This window comes from Calonectris borealis, chromosome Z (genome assembly GCF_964195595.1).
Source record: "Calonectris borealis chromosome Z, bCalBor7.hap1.2, whole genome shotgun sequence".
Lineage (NCBI taxonomy): Eukaryota > Metazoa > Chordata > Aves > Procellariiformes > Procellariidae > Calonectris > Calonectris borealis.
The window spans coordinates 72,077,449-72,099,444 of NC_134352.1; positions in this window are offsets into that span (position 1 = coordinate 72,077,449).

Here is a 21,996-nt window from a genome sequence, read left to right on the forward strand (position 1 = left end):
GTATTCTCTCCCTTCTACCATTGTTCTCATTCTCTTTCCTTCACAATTACTTGGTATTAATAGTGTAACACTAGTGCTTGCAACCATCACTAAGTTACAGAAGAGAAGGAGGAAGGTACTGATGAAGAGAAACATATATCCATGCATGTGAGATGAGGAAGAGTAAATGAGGGTAAAAAAAGGACTGATTTTAAATGCTTTTAAATAAAATTTGCTATGTGCTCAAATTTCAAGTGATTACTGTAGTATAGATGAGACTAAACACTCTATGGAGAAGAAAATGGAATTGATGCTTGATGATAAAGTTCTTTTTCTGAAAAAAAATACTAATTAGTAAACACACAGTGTTACAGTTATAATAGACTATAATGAATGATTCATTAACTTTGTATGAGATGTTTAAACATGGAAACTTGCTAATGAAGACAAAACTCAGAAACTGGAACTGAGGTTAGATAAGTCGGACTTTGAAATGAAATGCAGTTATTAATTGTCAGAGTAATTAAAGATTCTAATAGCTTCCCAGGAAGGTTATAGATTCCACTTCATTGGAAGTTTCAAAGCAAAATTAAGCAATTTCAGTTTCACAGTCATAAGTTATTGTTCATCATTAAATCAAAAGGGAAATAAAAAGACATCTGTATATCAGTCTCTCAGAATATACACCTGCAGATATGGAAAAAGTATTTAGCAGATTGGCATGGAAAGGCAAAGTCAGAAACATTTTAAAGTAATTAAATCTTCCCCAAGAATCTTCTCAAGAATCTTTCAAAGTTTATATCTCCAGAAAAATAGAAAGAAGGCTCATAAAAAGACAGATCAATAGCTGCAAAAACTGTATTTTTAACATAGGGATGTAAAAATAATTCTAAAAAGTGCTTATTGTTGGAGATTTTCAATATACCTGCAACTCATACGAATATTCAGGTGACTCTATTAGCATACAATGAGTGCACATTTGTGCATCTCTGATCTATTTGTCAGAAGCAGGGTCTCCCATGATCAATATTGGGCCCCACTGACTGTCCAACATCGTCATAAATGATCTGGATGATAGGACTGAAAGCACTCTCACCAAGTTTGGTGGTGAGATGAACATGTCAGAAGGGAGAGCCATCTTACAGAGAGATCTGGACAGGCTGGAAGAGTGGCCTAGCAAGAGCTGTATGAAGTTTAACAAAGATGAGTGCAAAAAGTCCTGCACCTGGGATGACAAAACCAAAGAGCCCAGTTCAGGCTGGGATCTGTGTGGCTGGGGAGCAGCCCTGCTGAAAGGGATCTGGGTGTCCTGGTGGACAGCAAGCTGAACACGAGTCAGTGTGCTGCCGCAGCAACAAAGGCAAATTGGATCCTGGGCTGCATCCACATGGGCATTACTAGCAGAGATAGAGCCGTGATCTTCCCACTTTACTCAGCACTTGTCAGACCACATTCTGAGTACTGTGCCTAGTTCTGGTCCCCGCATTTCAAGAAAGATGAAGACAGACTGTAGAGGGTCCAAAGAAGGGCTACGAAGATGATGAAAGGGCTAGAGAACCTGCCCTATAATGAAAGACTGAAGGATTTAGTTCTCTTCTCTCTGGAGAAGGCTCAGAGGGGATCTCATCACAGTATTCCAGTACTTAAAGGGTGGGTACAAAGAGGATGGAGGCTCTCTCTTCACAAGCAGCCACATGGAGAAGACAAAGAACAACTGGTACAAATTGCACTGGGAGAGGTTTCATGTCTACATAAGAAGGAAATTTTTTCACAGTAAGATCATTCACTGGAACAACCTCCCCAGGGACAATAGAGTCCCCATTGCTGGAATTTTTCAAAATGTGATTGGACAGGGTGCTAGATAATGTCATCTAGGCTCTCCTTCTCACAAAAGGTTGGATCAGATGATCTTTTGAGGTCCCTTCCAACCTGGGTTATTCTATGATTCTATTTGTCAATAGGTCTGTAAAAGAATAAAGACACAATTTTGTGTCTATTTCTGCCATGAGACTAATGCTAGAGTATGACACAGCCTTGTGTCCACATTTCACGAACCGTGCTGAAGACCTGAAAAACTTGTGGAAGACATCTATAAAAACTATCAGAACTTAAAAATGTTGCCTTATAATAGGGAAAAAAAAATTTTTAAAAAGTCCTGATTACAGCATGCAGACAGCTTCACCTAGTACTAGGTTACAGTAGTATCAACCAAACAGCGAAAGACAGAGAAAAAACAGTGCAGCTGTAGCTGCAAACAAAAAACTGCAAATATTTTTGCTGCTGCAAGTAATCAGTCACTGGCACAGTTGTTCTACCTTTTTGGCAGAGTCCTAATCAGGACTGAATACACTTCCAGTGGAAATGTTTCGGTGAATATGTATTATTAGGAGCAATACAGTGGGTGGGTGGAATATATTGGCACCTACTATGTAAAACAGATAACCTATTACTGCCTTCTGGCATAACACTACGACAGGTCTATCGCACCACTTAAGACAGGACCAGTTCTAGTTCCCAACATTCCCTGCATTTGACCATACATGTATTTTGTCCACGTGATCTCTCAAAAAGCAATTCCTTACTTAAGGAAGTAGCTAACATACAACCAGGAAAATAATGTAAAATGTAGTCTACAGGCTCAACCCTTAACCTTTCTGAAAAATTCTACACTGAGAAAACTCTAGCTAGAAAGGCAAATTATTGGAGACCTACAACATGGTTATTTAGATTATTGTGCACAGAACAGCTTCTGACTGACTTGGTGGACAAAATGACCAGAGGAACTTGATTAACTTTTTTTGCCATCTTAAATGAAAATTTGAAATTTCACATCAGTTCCCTGCCTTGTCCATTAAATAAAAATCTTTTCATCTGTCCACTAGTAGATGTTAACTAAAAAATATGCTATCACCCCTGGTTTTGTACTGAAGAATTATATGGATGCATATGATAAGTAGCAAGCTAAATCATGGTCAAGTCTCTGATTTTATAAACTAGTCGTCCTGAGGTATAAAGGAACAACTCGCCATTAAGGAACAACAAAACAAAAAGATACATCTTTATTAAGAGTCTTGATGTTCGACGTTGCCTCTCCCCCATACTGCTCGATCATTTAGTACTCCATTCTCTCACTTTTGAAATCTTCCATCTTTGCAGATAAAACTTAACTGATATACAAGTGCCTGGAATTCCAAGTTATGGAGAAATAAAATCATTCACTTTCTGGCAAATGGAAATAGATATATTTTTAAATTGCACTCTTCCAGATGCAATGCTGCTAGGAATCTGTAACCTACTCTACTGCTTGTTCTTTTGCTACGAAAAGCATAGCAAGCAGGGTGAATTCAGGGTTAGTACTCTCTTTGTTGTAGTAGTGGGCCCATCTGGTCATGCTATGTATCTTTTCTTTAAGCAATGACTGTTCCCTGTTGAATTAAATTGTTGTGACAACAGCGTATCTAGTGCTCTAGAAACCTTTTATTAAAGGGCTGAAGATAGCATGAAAATATGTTGCAACATCTAAATTACTGTACTATTTCCTCTTCTTTTATTGTGATCTTACATCAATGTTTTCTTTAATAGATTGGCTTCTTGAATGAAACATACTAAAATGTTCCCAAAACATTTCTATTGCTTAGTCTGTTTAGATAGAGAATTATTTAGTTCTCTCAGTTTACAAACTCTTGCTAAGTTGGTCTCTCTACTAATTTATCTGAGAAAATATCAGTGCTGTGAAAATGTGCAAGATATGTAAAATAAATCTCATTAATAGGCTTTATCCTTTACACCTTAGGATAGCAATCATAGACTCTTTCCTGCCTACTATATAAGTGCTCCACTCTTTCCCTCCAGAAGCAGTTCCATCAGGCAAAATACAGGCAAAGTATAAATCCATTTTGAAATATTAAGCACTAAGCAGCTGGAAGGACAGAATTGTACCAAGGCCCTGAAACTCACAAATATAGTTCTTCCTTCCGTTATTTTTTTGTTTTGATTTAGGTTTTTTTTTTTAACAACATAACTCAATAATATTGATTGTGCTTACAAATTGACCATGCGCTGCTCCTCACAGTTCTGCACCATTTCTCTCACAGTCTTCTTTGTGAAGGGCAGATGTTGGGGGACATATTGGGAAACACAGCCAGAATATTATCATCTCTTGCACTCCTATTGCCACTCCTTACCACAGAACAAAGCAGCAGAGAACATGCTGGATTTTGCATTTAGGAAACCCTACATAGGTCTTTGAGGAATGGAAGAAAATATTCAGACACATTCAGGAACCTGGTGACTTCCAGGCTGCATTTATGACAATAATCCAACCTGCTGAAAGCATCAAGTTCTGATGACTACTGAAGAGGTCGCTGCTGAGCTCAGTCAATGAGTTAACACAGAAGAAAGAAAGCAGGAAATACAGGCAAGATTTGTCAGGATTTCTACAAGGCTCCTTTGAGGTCTTGTTTTCCTGGAAGTGTAAATACTCTTAGCATATGAAAAAACTCAGGAGTGAAATCCTGATTCCACTATCAACTGCATGGATTTTGCCACTAAATTCAATAACTTGGGGCAGGTTTTTCATTCCAGAATAGATCGGAAAATGTGTGAGGACACAAGGGAAGGACTAGAGAAAGAAGAAAATGTTTAATCACTTCTCAAACACCTTCTCTTTCAAGCTCATCTACAGCTCCACCCTTACTCTTTAACGTCAATTCAATAAAGCAGATATGCTTCAATATAAAACATATTTATGGGCTTTCTTAAATACCCACAGATTCACAAGGACTTCAGCAGCTATCCCCTGCCTGAGCTAATTTACTGTGCCCCTGATGTCCCTTACCTGTGTGACGTCTTCCACGATAGCTGCCCTACCCGGCTGTGCAGTCCCATCCACCCCATTTGCTGTTCAACACCCACAGGAAAGCTGGCCAGAAATACTTTGCCACAAAACTGGCCTGTATGAGGCTGTAATGGAGCAGACCTTTGGCACTGTGGGATAAGACAGTTTCACGTGTATCATTTTATGCTTATTTATAAACTCCCATAGAATTTAAAGATCTTTCATCAGGCATTGCACACTTGGCAGCTCTCTATCCTCAAGACTGCTCTTCAGAATTTTCTTCTTTCCCTTGGGAAGAATAACAAAACCCACTATGTTTCCTGATGAGTGGGATTTCTGGAATATTTGTCACATTTCAACCAATCATTGTTTCTAGTAGCTTGATTACAGAGATTGTAAATTTATCTCCACATACAACCAAGTTTAAGAAGGTGACCCATCTGTTGTCCTTTAATTGTATTAAAGCATGCTATAAGAATTGTGGTTGGGGAATATTTTTTGTAATTAAAATCTTATTAAGATGCGTATAAAATCACGTTCAGACAAATTTGCCTGTCCACATCAGGGCTGAGTTTTCATGGGATGGATTAAGTCCTCTGCAAAGCTATAAGCTAAAGTTATAAATGGTGTAAGGCACACACAAAAAAGACATAGCTAGATGTGATACAGGAAGAATGCCAGCTCAGGTAAAATATTTACCTTGTAGTAGGAACACCCACAAAGGTTAATGTTACTGCCTCCACCTTCATAGGTGCACAGACATAAGAGCAAATGCTGAGAAAGTTTAAAAGCTTAAAAGTGAGGTACTAGCAGGCTGAAACTGTACTTTCTGGAATTCTCCACACTGGCTTTATGTTGTGCCAATGACACCACTGACTTCATGAAAGCAGAACTGGACCATTGAATGCTCCTAAAAATCCCAAATTAGCTTATGCCTGTTTAGTGGTAAAATAAAAAACAGAAGTCAGGTTGACAACCAACACTTTATCCTATTTGCTAAAAGCTGCTTCTAGAAATTTGCCAAATAAATCCAGAACCTGGAGGTTTTTTGATGCACTAAAAAGCAGTCAGTCAATTATTCATTAACCCAGGATAGTTTGCTATTGCTTTTTCAGCTTGTCTTATTTTTCTTTTACTATTATTTTTTCCAGCTTATTCACCTTATTATTCCCTTCCATTTTACCTGAATTTCTAAACCAGAATAGATGGAATATCTCTGTTTGAAAAGGCAATGCTCAATACTAAATGATACACCATATGGATTATGGATCTTTCTATATTTGACAGGTGTTTGACCTGAATGGACTTTGTTTTGCACTCCTGCACAATTCCACTCTCTGGGCCTCTCGTCGCTCTCTCTGTGTCAGGTTTCTGCTATATTTTAGACATACAAGAGTGTACAAAGACAAAAGAGTCATTTTCCACAGAATAACTACAATCATTAGAATTTTACAAAGCTAAGAGTTAATTATGTATATCAGAATGATCATGTTTTCAGATGGGCTAAGTATTTAAAATTCCCCAGTGCCTGAGCATACTTGTGCACCAGGAAAAATCTAAACAAGTTAATTTGAAGCACTAGAAAGAGGCCAAAGAATTACTATGACTTCCTTCAGCACTCCAACTAAACATCATGAAGCATGCACATCTTGAAGAGCATTTTATGATATTCTTTTTATTCATCTTTGGGGAGAAATATCATCCGTCTAAATGTTCTACTTAACACATTTGGTAAAGAGGTCTAAAGCTGTACAGTTGCTGGATGATGTGTTCCAGAATTCACTGCAGCAGAAACTCATTATACTTATCCCTAATTTTTCATGTTGCAGTACTGAGGAAATGAAATCCTGTCTTTGATATCATTAAAATTAGAATTCTGATTTCACATTCCAGTTTTCCAATATTTACACATTTTAAACATGCTTTAAGTTACTTAATACATTATTAAAGATATTTTAATTATTTACATTTTTGTTGTGGTTGTTATTGTTATTAGGCAATGTACATTGGACATTTTACTTTCTAAAGGCATAAATGATATCACACTTACGGTATCTTGGTTTCTGAACTTCGCTCCTTACTTTAGTCCACCAGAAGTGGAATTCATAAACCTTGTGGGTATGCTACAAATTCTCTCTTTTAGAAGACACAAAGAGCAGAGGTCTTTGAATCAAGCAGGCGAGTCAGATGGTTTGAATGCTAAATGTGTATAACATTCATTATTGTTAATTTAGAGTTATTATCTTTAAGCAGATGGTTCTAGTGGAGCAGCCACTTAGTGTTTTTGAACTTTCTATATCTGTATTTTAATCTACCTGGGCAAGTGGTAAACACTTAAAAAAAAACATAATGAAGAGGAACTGGCCAGGCCAAAAGATTAGGAATATTCTAAACGGGGAAAATGGATTGGTAGAGACTCACATTTTTCATCATCTGTGTGCTCTTTCATGGCCTGTATAAAGTCAGTTGGCTCACTCTGTCTTCTTCTGCAAATCCCAGAACCACAGCTGGCACCAAATCGTATTGTTTTTGTTAGAGAAGAACAGGTCTGAACACTGAGCAATCAGAAGTGCAGCATGTGGAGCAATCTTGGGAAGCCTGTGCTAAGCATGTCTCTGCAAGGCTCTTCCTTTCTTCCTTTCAGCTCCATGTTGTACTGCCTTTTTTTTTTTTTTTAATTGCCCATATCACATTGTCTGACTTAAGATGATAAGTTCCTTGAAGCAGGAACCTGTTCTAATTATAAAACACAAAGCACTCTCCAAATTCAAGGGTGTCCTACGAAAAGTAACTGCACACTAGTTAGGTTTTCTGGTTTATTTCAAAGCAGGGAAATAAAAAGATAGGAGACTCCCAACAGATGAGCTGAAATAAATGTGTTCAGTCCTTACTCCTGGGTTACTCCACATCAGCTTAAGGAAAATAACCTCAATTCTTTTGCCAAGGGTCTAGAAGGAAAGAAAGGGGACATGTCCCTCACAGTTATCTGTATCATGGGATCTGGAGGCCTGTGTATGTAGCAGAAAGTGAAGATTAGGGACAGGTGAACCATTACAACACAGTTGTTAAGAAGTACTCCTGAGCCAGCCAGGCTGCTGTCTTGAGGTTCCTTGCTAACCATGAAATAACTCTGCTACCACCCCACATCCTCTAGGGTGATCCCCGTGATACTGCATTTCACCAGGACTGTGGATTAAGACTGAAAAGAAACTGGCCTACAATGCAGTAGCAGACATGCTAGGTCAAGTGCACCAAGTGGGAAACTGCATTAGTTAAAATGAAAGGAAGCTCAACTTGTTCTGCTTTTTTATAATGAACATATTTTAAATGCTGTACAACACCTAGAGTATAAGATTGATGTTATAAAAATTACACAAATGAATAAAATAACTGAGGCATGAGCTAGAGATTTTGACATTAGAGAAAAATTATCAAAGAAAATAGGAATGTCCAAGTTCCCATATAAATTATTGTGTTCAAGTAAAACATTATACTTTGTCTTAAAACAAATCCCTGCTGCTATCTCCATCTGTCTGAAAGTTAATGTGGGCAGTGTGGTGTATGGAATTTACCTTAGTAAGAGACAAGACAATTATGAGAAATAAATCACAATAGTAGGAAATTACTTCATAGAAAAATAGTCTTTACTACAAGGCTGTACAACAATCTTTAGTTAATAATAGATAGACTATACTTAGCTACCCCAACACCTTCATGCCACAGAGACATGTCTACATCAGAAACCAAACTAATTACGGCTGTTCCCTTAGAATGCAGCTCAGACTGTGCCCTAATATCCCTTCTCCTGTTCATTCTCCCAAGCTGTACTTGCCACAGAATTTTGTTCTTTTCATTCTCTTCCATCTGATGGCATCACAGTTTTACCTTCGTAGTCCTGTTTTTTCATTACAACTTACTTATTATGACAGCTGCGTACAGAATTATGTGCCTTTGCAATTGCATTTAGAAGGCACTTACAGGGGCTCAGCATGCTGTCTTTTGTGCAGAGGAAAAAGTTATTCCTGGTGCTTGAGCCCCAGAGGAGGGCAGTGGCAGGGAAAAGTTGCATAAACAGGGGTTTACCTGTTAATGCTAGAGGCAGACGTGGCCCTTAATGTGTGTACTCCACAGGTAGTTCAGCCTGACAAGGCTACAGGTGGGAAAAATTTAGCTGAGAGTGGCAGGGAAGCATTATTAGGTGTGAATACCATCTAACAGTAACAAAGGTGAGGAGAACAAGTGTGGAGCTAAAGCTGTACACAACATATGCTTACCAGCAATGAAAATGAGAAGTAGGTGGGAAAACTGATTTTCCCTTCAAAAACTCAGGAAAACTGTAACAAAAATCACACAGCAGCTTTAAATTCTCAAAGGCTGTCTTACTTAATAAAGAATGGTTCTAGTAAATGTTGTGGAAGGAAGCTTTTGAAAACAAAAGCCTATAGGGATGACCACCTGGATCTGTCCAGGTTTTTTGTATTTCTTTCACCAGAACAAATAGGTTAGCAAAAAGGATTCCTCTATCACAGTGTAAAGATTCAGGACTAGTCCTAATCTTTGGGGGCAGGAAAGAATTCATACCAGCCTCAGGGAGTCAAGCACGCAGTACCAGTGAGAGGCAGAAGGAAGCCCAAAGGTTAGGTTTCAGTGACACTAATGTCACAGCTTCTAAGGATTTCAAAGGGGCTGGGAATGGCCTGTAGTCTTAATCTAAATCTTAGGCAAGTGTCTTAGGAACAAAAGTGTTCGCTGTCCACCTCCCCTGATACATGGTGCCATTGCTTTACCATGAGCCACGGATAGCAAACCAAATGCTTGGAGTGCACCTTCCAAGCAAAGACTTGCAAGAGATGGTGCGCTGCTTAGAAATTGAGTGCTAAATATCAACTGGCACATCCAAAACCTCCCAATACTAAAAGTCATTACGAATATGATAAATGCTACACTCCAATCCTTTCTTTAACTTAAAGAAGCTACTTTTCTCCCTTCATAGATGAGAAAGAAAGGCCTGTAGTTAAGAAAGATCTCTGGTTCACTGAAAGGGGACAGGATGAGGGTTGGATGTGGCTACTTATTAAACATGAGATAATAACATTTTGCTGCAGATCTGATTAGGACTCGAAGGACACTGGCAATCTGAGTGTCTTAATGTGATTTCCCAGTATGAAAATGTAAGGTACTCCTAGGATTTAGGGCCAGCATTTCTGGTGTCTTGATTTGCTTTTTCTGTTTTCTTTTTCTTTCTGCCTTGTAAACAGTTGGATAAGAAGAAAACCACAAACACTAACACTCAGTTAAATTCCATGATTTTTGTATCATGGAACTTAAATTAAGAAATAAGAGCAAAGTACAGAAAACTTTCTTAAGGGTAAAAGTTTATCCTCTTAAACGCTCTCCATGGGGAAACTGTGTTGAGTCATCTTCATTATGGCACAACAGAACATTACTTCAGACCTAAACCGATTAGTGTTATGAGCCAGTTCATCAATTGTTTTAGATCTAAAGTCATGTTCCAGCATTGTCATGTAATGCAGTAGGCTTAACTAGCTGGGGAACCAAGCAGAATGGTTAGGCAAGGAGAGAAATGTAGCTCTCATGGATATTTCTTCTGAAAAAGAACAAACAGCAGAGCTATGTGATTCCCAGCTTCGTGTCATTTCCCTAAGTATGACAGCTCAGTTAAGCACCTGTCTCCCTCTCTCTCATGTTGAAACAGGGCCTCCTGCCTATAAGCAGGACCCAGGGTCAAAAAGAAAAGTCCAGTTCCTACCAAAATCAATGTGCATATTTCCACCAGCTGTCTCAAATAAAGCCTGTCACAAACTTCAGAAATAAGTCTTGGGGAATAACAGATTCTAAGCAGAAAAACAGTACACAGCGCCTTGTCATTGACCCAGCAAACTTCACGTACGGTAATTGAGGGTTACAACCCCATGATTAGCAACAACTAATTTTGAAGTACAGATTAGACTCTTTTCAGGTATTAAGCCCTGAACAAAGCCTAATTTGTAAGAGTGCTGCAAGGCAGGAAAAGCGCTCTTGATCTCAGTGCCCTTGAAAATGTGGCCTTTTTATTTTAAACACACGCATGTGATTCTGACCATAGTTCTGCTGTACTCGAGGAAAAGTGCTATAAAATTACTCATCAAGTTTAATATAGCTATTTCTAATATTTTAGAATATTCTAGCAAAACCATAAATTTGCCAAGAACCCTGCTTGAAGAAGGGAGCAAAGAAATGGACCTTTTCTAAAGAGCTTGCTACCCCAATCTGAGGCAACAACAACCATGAATAATAAAAGCATGTGAGAAAGAAAACTGCATGAAAGGGTATAACATAAACAAAAATATTAAAAGGCTATGAGTTCCCAAATACATATATAACTCTTGATAGAACAAAGTCAAGTAAACTTCTGATTAAGTATTTCAATTTCTACCTTTAAAATAATGCATTTCTTCAAGGCGGACTACACAGATCTCTGAATTGTCCCCATTTGTGATTTCCATTGCAGATGGCTAAATTAAGGCAATTTCATAACAGTTTACACTTGCCAAACCTCTCAAGGTAATATTCAGCAAAAGCAGGAGCAACTCAGTGCTCATTCATAACTATACTCCCACTCTTACTAAACCAGTAAGATTATCTTTCAACTTAATGTCAGTCATCTGATTTTTAGCTTTGATAGTAAGGCAGATCCCATCCTCTTTGGTCTCTTCTGCATTCACTTTAAAATAGGATGTTTCAAGTTGTTTCCTCATGTGTAAATTCCACTCCTTGCCTGCAAATCTCCATATACTGGGGTGTGTCTCCAGGTGAGGCTGAAGATTAAGACAGGAATTTGCCAGAGCCCCAAGGCAACAGGGTTGATGAAACAGGAGTGTGTTGCTTTGGCTGAGATCAGAGCACCACTCTCTGGACAAACATTTGCAGCATTTTCTTACTACCACATGGTAGTTATTCCTGTGCAATTGTTCTTTAATATACTGCAACATTTCCAGAATTACTGAAGAGGGGATGTCATATCTTCAGCACGGGCTACTTTTCGCCAAATCTGCTTCCTTTGTGCAGCAATAATCTCAAGGCAAAGATCGGCAGGTCTGGTAGAAACCACTGTCTTGAATTAGCCGAGCTTTTTCTGGATGTTTAGTGCTATGAGAACAATTGTATCATCTGAAAGGCTTGGCAGTTAGAGTAGAAATTTAAAAGGCAAAAGAATACTTTTCCCTCTCACCCTTGGAGAATAACAAATTGTCTTTAGTAGAATCAAAATATTTTTCTTTCTCAGCCTGATCCTGGGATGTATTAAAAACAGATCAGTCTGCAGCCATAGGTGTTCAATGGTATACTGCCAATGTTTTCCTACATATATACATTTACTGCTGAAATATCTGAAAGAAACCTAAGGTTGACTTCTCCAACAGTACTGCTAGTGGCACTTTTTATGACCTATCGTGAGAAAAATCAGAGGATCAACAATGAGGGAATGGCACAAGGTAGAGTGGAAATCAGTTCAAAACTCAAGTTTTCTGTGGAATGAGATTTCTGCTGCATGGGGAACAGCTACTGAACTATATGTGCCTGAAGGACAGTGGTACAGCAAGCATTCCCATGAGTACCACAGCAGTGTTTTGGAATAGAAACTGTCTTTTCAAAGATGAAAAATATGGAGGTGGGATGATGTGTTATGGGTAGCAACGCGTTAACAGCCTCATGAAGAACAGACAATGTGAAACACATAAAAGACAACATGAAAATAGGAGAGCCAATGAGTGCACCATGGTTGAGTTCATAGGTGATATGGGATGGTTTGGGAATAAAAGAAGATAACAGACCCATTCTTTAGTGACTGAAAAGTCATATAATCTCATTACATATAATCTCTCAAGGGAAGTATAACAACTCACCTTCTCTAGTGACCTCAGCCAGGGTAAGACAGATTTTATGAGACAAAGCCTTGAACACAAAACAAAGAGCTTAAAGTTGATGTATAGCTCAATGGATGGACAGCCAACAAACCTATTGGAATTGGGGAGATGGCACGTGCAAGCAACAGAGAAAACCTGTCTCTCTCTCTCAAGGGACAGCAGCCATATAGCTCCATTCTAGTGCATTTCTTTGCCACACAAGCAGTAGAAAACCAGTGCTGTAAGTGCTGTACATCAACGGCAGCCGAGTAACACAAGGAATGTTTTCCATTGAGCATGGCAAGCAGCAATACTGAACAGATGTAATTTCATTTTCTCTTTTCTTGAGAACAAAACGGATGAAAAAATGTCTTATAACCCAAGCAAAACTAGCACATGTTCAATAGGACAACTAACACATTCCAGCTGTTTATGACTACCACCTCCAAACCCTGCCCTGCCCTCATCACATGGGTTCTACTCAAGTACTTGAAAATTTATAGACTGGTTTCACAGGGAGACTTTTGAAGTCTGACTCAGAAAAAAGCAAACATAAGTTGACTTGTGCCAAACTGTGAATGAGCACATAAGTAAACAACGAAAGAAAAGCCATTTACCTCTGAAGATTATAAAAGAGGATATGAACAAGGGACTTCTTAATATAAGAAAATGGTATTGAAATGGGGGGAGGGGTGTTGGTGGTTTTTGGTGGATTTTTGTTTTTTGGTTTGTTGGGTTTTTTTTTCGTTTCAGTAAAATTAAAGCTTATTCAAATCTGTTTTGGCAGTTTTTACTTTTGTAGAACACAGAAATAATGAAAAAAATATGTATTCATATGTCTACCAGTTGGTATGTTTGTTTTCTTTTAAACATAACAGAAATTTGATTCAAACCTTCTGCCTCTATAATGAGTTTAGAAACGTTAGTTCTCTAATTTTTTTTTTTTGAAATTCAGTTCAGAAATTTACATGTTCCATTGTTCTCTTAGAGCTATTTTAATGTTCTGGATCTATATGTGAGGGGGGGTGACCAAACCTTGTGTGATTAAGTACCCTTAGCTCCTTCTCCTCCAGCTGAATTTACCTATATGAATGAGGATCTAGCATCACACTCCTCTCTGTCTCTGAGCTGAATCTGAATCTGAGGTATTCTCAAAGCTCAGACCAGAGTGCTGAATACATCACCTCTACTTCCCTGTATATCCAGCCATGTTTCAGACTCCTGCACTTGTTTATAAGCAATGACAGAGCAACTAAAAAACCTCCTTGAAAAAAGGTAACTTCATTAACAACTTAAACCTGAGGTCTGGGAAGAAAGAAGCAAAAAAATTGTAAAGAAAACACACAAACCGAAACAGGCTGCAGCTAAAGCAGAATTATCTAACTCCATGCAGCAGTACCAGCTAGGTTGGATGAGATTTCTTGTCATGGTAAAAGGAACAAAACAGTACTGATTTACCAAGAAAGGAGAAGTTCTCTCATGGGTGTATGTATGGAAGCCCATGCTGCTGTGTTGTTACCTTAGCTGCCTTGCAGACTCAACACATGTCATTGCACTGCTGCTGCAGGGCAGAAAGCCACCGCTGTTTCCCTCTCAGCAAGTGCCAAAAGTCTGTGAAGACCTGTGGGCTCTGTTTCTGTATATCAGATCCCACGCGTGAAGTCTCGTTGATGCTGGAGTTTAGATGTCAGTTCCTCCCCTGTCTTCTGGAAGCTCCAAAAATGGAGGTCCTCATGCTGTTTGACTCCTTTGGAATTTGCATCCACTGTAGATGTTTCAACTGCATGCTTTTGGCTTATGCCAGTTTGCTCTTTCCCATATAATCTTCATGTAGTCTTCAGGAGTGAGCAGGGACCAGAAACCATGGTCCAATATGCAATTTGGCTACAGTCCACATGCTGCATAGGTGAAAAATACTGATGCAAACCATTTTAGGCCAGTGTTATAAATGTCCTTACAGAGCACACGGTCTCTTGAAGCAGACTTTACCCATGAAAATCTGGATTTTGATCATAAGAGAAATACAATCTTTGTCTCTTAGAAGAGAGAGAATTGATGTTGTAGGCAGAGCAAAATAAATATGAGCAAGATGAGCTATTGTTTTTCTGTTTTCTAATAAATATATTGCCTTTTTTCTATCCAGTAGCTAAATATCCTTATTATTGTCTTAGAAGATGAGCAAATACAATTTCATTAACTGCAATAGAATTCTTGGTACATTTGGACCATTAAGTCATGGCCTTTAAAAAAGAGATTTCATCTAACCTTTTTAATTAATAAATTTAATTTGGCCATCTTTATACAGTGTAACACAATTCCTTAAAGCAGAGAGAAATTATTTGAGATATAATTTTGGACATTGACTCACTACGGAGCAACTTTCAAAATTACCTGCCAGAAGAGCTAGCAAATTAACTGAAACACTAAATTCCAGGATCTGTTAAGCTTCTCTCAGCATCCACAGTATCACTGTGAGTCCACACCAGCTATGGATGCTTATGAAGTATTCCACATCTCACAAACTGAATTCATAGAAGGCTGGCACTGGCAACATCCCATACCAGCATCTCACTCAGCCTCCTGACTCCTTCTATCAAAAACTCAGTTCATTTAAAATGCAAGTTTCTGGCTACTTCGATTGCAAGGGAAATCCATGAAATATGATGATGTGCATAAGCCTAATTCACATAATCTGTAATTCACATAGACTTTGGGCTGTTTTCAGCAACATGTAACATTGATGTGTCAGTACTGTCTGTTTCTGTTTCCCACAGATAAGGCAGGAAAAAATGGGGATGTATGACAGGTTACACACTTGACCATGAATATTCCACTTCATTATATGGAAGGGGACAGGCAGCATCTTCCACAAGAAGAAACCAAATATAAGGAGGCTTATAGAACCATAGAACTATTCAATTCCCATCAAGGAGAGTCTTGACAGTGTGGGACACCAGCCTAACTGGAGTACACTCAGTCTTCCTTGAAATACCTGCTGAAAAAATGCGAGCAAAAACTTCATTAGTTCATATGTATGAACTGTATTTTGGGGGAAGTATTTGGGGATAAATACTTCCTTGAACATTTTGTCATATTTTACCTCCTGACATCCTTCTAAGCCAAGAGCTGTTTGATATAAGTATAAAGCACCTAGTGCTTTTTACAAAATATTTACTGCGTGGCTGTACTTCTCCCTGAGTAGCTTCAGCAAAAAATGTGACTCTCCAGCACATATATTGGAAATTGGCTGTAAAACTAAAAGCATAAACTAAGACAAGACAGAATAATAGCAGGTCAGATCTTGAAAGTGCTTCTTCAGGGCAACAGTCTGAATCAATAGCAGAACAGCACTGCATTCAGTGATTTATTGATCACTAGGACTTTGCTCTTGCCAACACCAGTTTAGAAAGGATGTCTGCACCAACCTTCAGAAGATGTCTTCGCAGCCAAGAAATTTCCTCTGTGCCACAGAGTTCCTTTGACACTAAGTACAACTCTAGAACCTGTCATATTTGTTACCTCTGGTTTTAACTCATTTTCAGCTTACAAGACAGTTGAGAGCAGACAAAAGTTTTGGCTGTGACCTTGAACAAGCATTCAAAATACATCTTATTAAGACCTCAGAATTTGTAAATACAATATCATACGGCACTGAAACCCATAAGCAGAGTACATCTAAGCACTGGACATACCCAGAACACTCACCATCTACAAGAAGAAAAAAAAAAAAAAAAGAAAAAGAAAAAAAAAGATGAGATCTTAACAAAAGCAGGTTGTGCAGTCATTCCCTAGCATAAGAGTATTTGACTACTTCCAGACTGCTCTCAGGAGGTGCCCTTGCAGTGCACACAGGCATAAACAAAGCAGCACCTCTCTTAGCTAGAGAAAGCTGGTATCAGCTACACTTCAGAAACACTTACCAGAGAACTTGAGTTTCAAGCCTAATCAGAAGCGAGTAAAGATTTTCTCATTGGAGCAACTTAGCTTCATGGTACTGCTAGGTTAAAAAAGTTAGCCCAGGTATGTCTAATGCTGCTCCTCTGTGTTTGCAGTGCAACTCAGCTGTGTTCAAGAGGCCAAGATAGGATTTAGGAATTAAAAAAAAAAACAAACACAAAACAAAACGAACAGAGACCTCTGATATGAAAGATCTCATAAAGAATAATAATATCTTTTTTTCTTTAAAGAACAGTTTTATACTTTTCCTCCTAAAGGCAGCATGTGAATGGATATAAAGATGCAAAGGGAATTAAAGGTTTCTGTTTCTTCCTGAAAAACACAAATAATTCTTAGGCAACCACCACTCTCCCTACCTTTGGGTGCATGTGAAAACTCTGGCCACAGTTCAGGCAGTGCTGCACTTGTTCCCAGAAACAACATGTTGCTGCAATATGAAGAGCCCAGCAAGCTTCCAAAACCCTGCTAGATCCCATAAGATTTTTTTAACAAGCAGCACAAATCTTTTAAAAGTGTTTAAAAGTATCCTAGCATGTTTGGTTTTATATTCTCATTGTGGATGTTTTTATAGCATTGTCAGGAATGTTTCGGTGTTTGTTCAACTTGTAACACTATACACTGAGCCTGACTGGGCTTCTACAGACCAAGAGGAAAAAGCCAAGCTTGGCACCAGCCCTCCCCCCCATGCAAAGGAAACCCAGCACACGCCACGGAGCGTGCTGCAGTGTTCTAGGAAATGCTCTGTCAAAGGATTCTTTGACACAGAGCTGCTCATTTCCACAGTTTTCTTCAGGGAGCTGAAAGGTTTTTGTTACCTCTGGGTATATTTCCAGTAAACAGAGAAAGAGAGGTAGTCTTCCAACCATGTTTTCAAAACCAGCAAATGACACTGAGACTTTTGAAGAATGACTTATCAGTCCTTAACCAGAAAAAAAAAAAAAACACAAAAAACAGTAAGACCTTATAGATTGTCCTGGTGTTCCAGCTCACTAGCCCCTTTTCATATTTAATTTATTTAGCTATGATGCTACAGCTAAATTAATCTCAACTAACTATATTTAAACTTCCTCCAAAAATACTAAGCCCTATTATTCCAGATAATCATAGAATCATAGAATCATAGAATCATACAGGTTGGAAAAGACCTCTAAGATCATCGTGTCCAACCGTCAACCCAACACCACCATGCCCTCTACACCATGTCCCTACGGGCCTCATCTACACGTCTTTTAAATACCTCCAGGGATGGTGACTCCACCACTTCCCTGGGCAGCCTGTTCCAAGGCCTGACCACTCTTTCAGTAAAGAAATTTCTCCTAATGTTCAATCTAATCCTCCCTTGGTGCAGCTTGGGGCCATTTCCTCTTGTCCTATCGCTAGTTACTTGGCAGAAGAAACCAACACCCACCTCGCTACAGCCTCCTTTCAGGTGGTTGTAGAGCGCGATGCGGTCTCCCCTCAGCCTCCTCTTCTCAAGGCTAAACAACCCCAGTTCCCTCAGCCGCTCCTCATAAGGCTTGTGCTCCCGGCCCTTCACCAGCTTCGTTGCCCTCCTCTGGACATGCTCCAGCACCTCCATGTCCTTCTTGTAGTGAGGGGCCCAAAACTGAACACAGTATTCGAGGTGCGGCCTCACCAGTGCCGAGTACAGGGGCACAATCACCTCCCTACTCCTGCTGGCCACACTATTTCTGATACAGGCCAGGATGTCGTTGGCCTTCTTGGCCACCTGAGCACACTGCTGGCTCATGTTCAGCCAGCTGTCAATCAGCACCCCCAGGTCCTTTTCCTCTGGGCAGCTTTCCAGCCACTCTTCCCCAAGCCTGTAGTGTTGCCTGGGGTTGTTGTGGCCGAAGTGCAGGACCCAGCACTTGGCCTTGTTGAACCTCATACAGTTGGCCTCGGCCCATCGATCCAGCCTATCCAGGTCCCTCTGCAGAGCCTTCCTACCCTCCAGCAGATCAACACTCCCGCCCAACTTGGTGTCGTCTGCAAACTGACTGAGGGAGCACTCGATCCCCTCGTCCAGATCGTTGATAAAGATATTGAACAAGACCGGCCCCAGCACTGAACCCTGGGGAACACCGCTCGTGACCGGCCGCCAGCTGGATTTAACTCTGTTCACCACAACTCTCTGGGCTCGGTCGTCCGCCAGTTTTTTACCCAGCGAAGAGTGCACCTGTCTAAGCCGTGAGCCGCCAGCTTCTCTAGGAGAATGCTGCGGGAGACAGTGTCAAAGGTCTTACTGAAATCCAAGTAGACCACATCCACTGCCTTTCCCTCATCCACTAGGCGGGTCACCTGGTCATAGAAGGAGATCAGGTTGGTCAAGCAGGACCTGCCTTCCATGAACCCATGCTGGCTGGGCCTGATCCTCTGGTTGTCCTGGACATGGCCCGTGAGCACCCTCAAAACCAACCGCTCCATGATCTTCCCCGGCACCGAGGTCAGGCTGACCGGTCTGTAGTTCCCCCGATCCTCCCTCCGGCCCTTCTTGTAGATGGGAGTCACATTGGAGAGCCTCGAGTCGTCCGGGACCTCCCCAGTTAACCAGGACTGCTGGTAAATGATGGAGAGTGGCTTGGCAAGCTCCTCCGCCAGCTCCCTCAGTACCCTCGGGTGGATCCCATCCGGCCCCATAGACTTGTGAACATCCAGGTGGCATAGCAGGTCATTAACTTCATCCTCTTGAATTATGGGGGGTTTATCCTGCTCGTCGTCCATGTCTTCCAGCTCAGGGGGCTGAGTACCCTGAGGATAACCACTCTGACTACTAAAGACTGTGAGCCTTTCAGTCTACACCAGTCAGCCCTCACTTTACTCTTTTGGGATACGTGCTTTGCAATCCCGTTATGCTGTGCGTATCATCACAGGGGCAGCGGGAGGGCCAGAGAGGTGTGAAGGGACCAAATGAAGCTGTGGGAATCATAAAGCTCAGACTTGAGGAAACAGAGCAGATTACCCGCATACATTAGCAGAAAGCTGTATCTGATCAAATCAAATAAAAGGAGAAGAGATAAAAAACATTTCTAAAGCATAAGTTTGTCGGGTGCTAATAAGCAGCAAGTAGAGACAACCAGTCATCTCTTAGGACGCTGCAGAATATGCAGAAGTGCTGCTTCTTCCTTTTGAAGAAAGGCAGGCCATGGTAAGGTATCCATTCAAAGTTTTTCTTGAGTGTTAAGCTGACATTAAACACCACTTTTAGAAACAAGTTGTCTTCAGAGCAAAATGAACAACCGGAATGGTGTAATGCCATGTGTTAGAAGGAAGAAACAGTGCTAATGCAGCCATGCTAAAGTAACAAGTCATGTCTCATTCTTCTTTAATTGGGACCAGGTACCTAATAAAGACTACCTTGTGCAAGTGCCACAGAACAACATTGGCTCCCACACTGAAACTTTCCTACTTTACTTACAGTATCCTTGGAGATATTAAACACCTGACTGGACACAGGCCTGAGCAACGTGCTCTAGTTGACCCTGCTTTGAGGGTTGGACCAGACAATCTTCCAAAGATCTCTTCCAACTCAATGATTTTGTCATTCTGTGAAAATATTGTTTTAACTGACAGTTTTCTTAAAACCTCACTACCTGGCGACATGTGATTATACAAAATTCAGTTTTCATGCTCAATAGCATTCTTATACCTCTAATCATAAAGAACAGTTTGAGAAAGAGAATAAAAATCATTTTCATGACTGAAGAACCTGAAAAAAATAAAATTAATACAAAAGTAACATTTTGGTAAATTTTATGACCCAAGATCACAAGGTTTCTGACTCAAGATCTCTAAAATCTTATGGTTCACAGCGTTAGTACCGAGGCAATTTTCTCTGTAACTAGTATAGACACAAATCAGAAATTTTACTTCAGATTGAATAGGGGAAACAATTACATAAAAAAAAGTGTGTAAAACAAATGTAGGATCTCCAAAGCCTAAATGGGAACAGATGTTTTAAACAATGCCTGATTATATAAGATTTGTTGTCCCTTATTTTAGACTGTCCTCTGTTCTTGGACAATCTGTAAACACTAGCCTTCTTTTAATATTAACTTTTAAGAAGAAAAGGGAATAAATATACCAATTATTAAGAACTGTACAATGGGACACTTGCTTGTCATTTAAGGATGGAAGTTCCACATCTGTTTAACAGTTGTCCTGCTCTTCTGTTTACTTGAAAAGCATGTATATTTGATGGTCATTCACAGATTGTTGCCTAAAGAAGAGTATTCTAGGGGATTTCAGACTGCATCTTTATTCTGACATGGGGCTTTGCAATTCTTTACAAGCAGGATACTTCAGCTTAGAAGCAGCTTGTATAACTTGTTGTAGAGCATATAATTCTCTTACCCTGGTACCACACTAGATAAATTCATGAATTAGAAAAGGCTTTGTGAGAAAAATTAACAACTAGTTCTTAAAAGCAGTTAATTCAAATCCTTAAGAGCCAAAGAAGTCTTTATCTTCGTTCCCCTTGAATTGAGTGACACAGAAACTACAAACAGCATGAGAAATAGCTAATAGAGGAATGTCTATCTTCTCTTCTTTGTGTTTGGAAGAGCAGCATTTTATCTTTAGTGGTCAGATAGAAAGCAGGAAAGTGCTGGATACCACCTGCTAATCTCAGGTGTTCAAACATCATATGACCCCAGAACCTGTCTCCTAGATTTAAGCTTCCAGGAATTACATGTTCTAGTTTTCTTTCACAAACCTCGTGATTTAGAAGGCTCTGTCTTTTGGGTTTTTTTTTTTTGATTGCAGTGACCATGTTACTCATTGCTTCCCCTTTTCTTTATTCTCAGCCACTGAAGTCGGCCTGCTCAAGGAACAAAACCCTTGCAAAGGTTGAAGATAAGGCTGTAGTGGGATAGATTCCAATTAGCTCCACATTCTCAAGTCCTAAGCCTCCTTTTCAGCCAGCAACAACAAAATATGTGGCAGTCATTCAGCCCAAGGCAGGCTAATATCTTTTCTGCTAAAGGCCACAAATTGTGTTGACTGCAGTAGGACTCAATAACTACTCTGTTTACAAATATGTTAATAATAACATTATAAAATTTCTCTTATTCTTTTCTCCCTAAACATTGCTGCTTCCCACAGTTACTCTCCCAGCAGTACATCAGCTGCTTAGATTTCTCCATTTTTCATCTCCTTTCTAGAAAGCCAGATGCCTTATTAAACTAACAGATGCAATACAGTCTTCTTAGCTAGTAGCATCACATCCATGACACGTAGCATGGACTAAATGATGTTCAAGGACAGCCATCAGGGTGTCATAACATGAATCTAGAAAGAATTGTACTATTCAGATGTCAT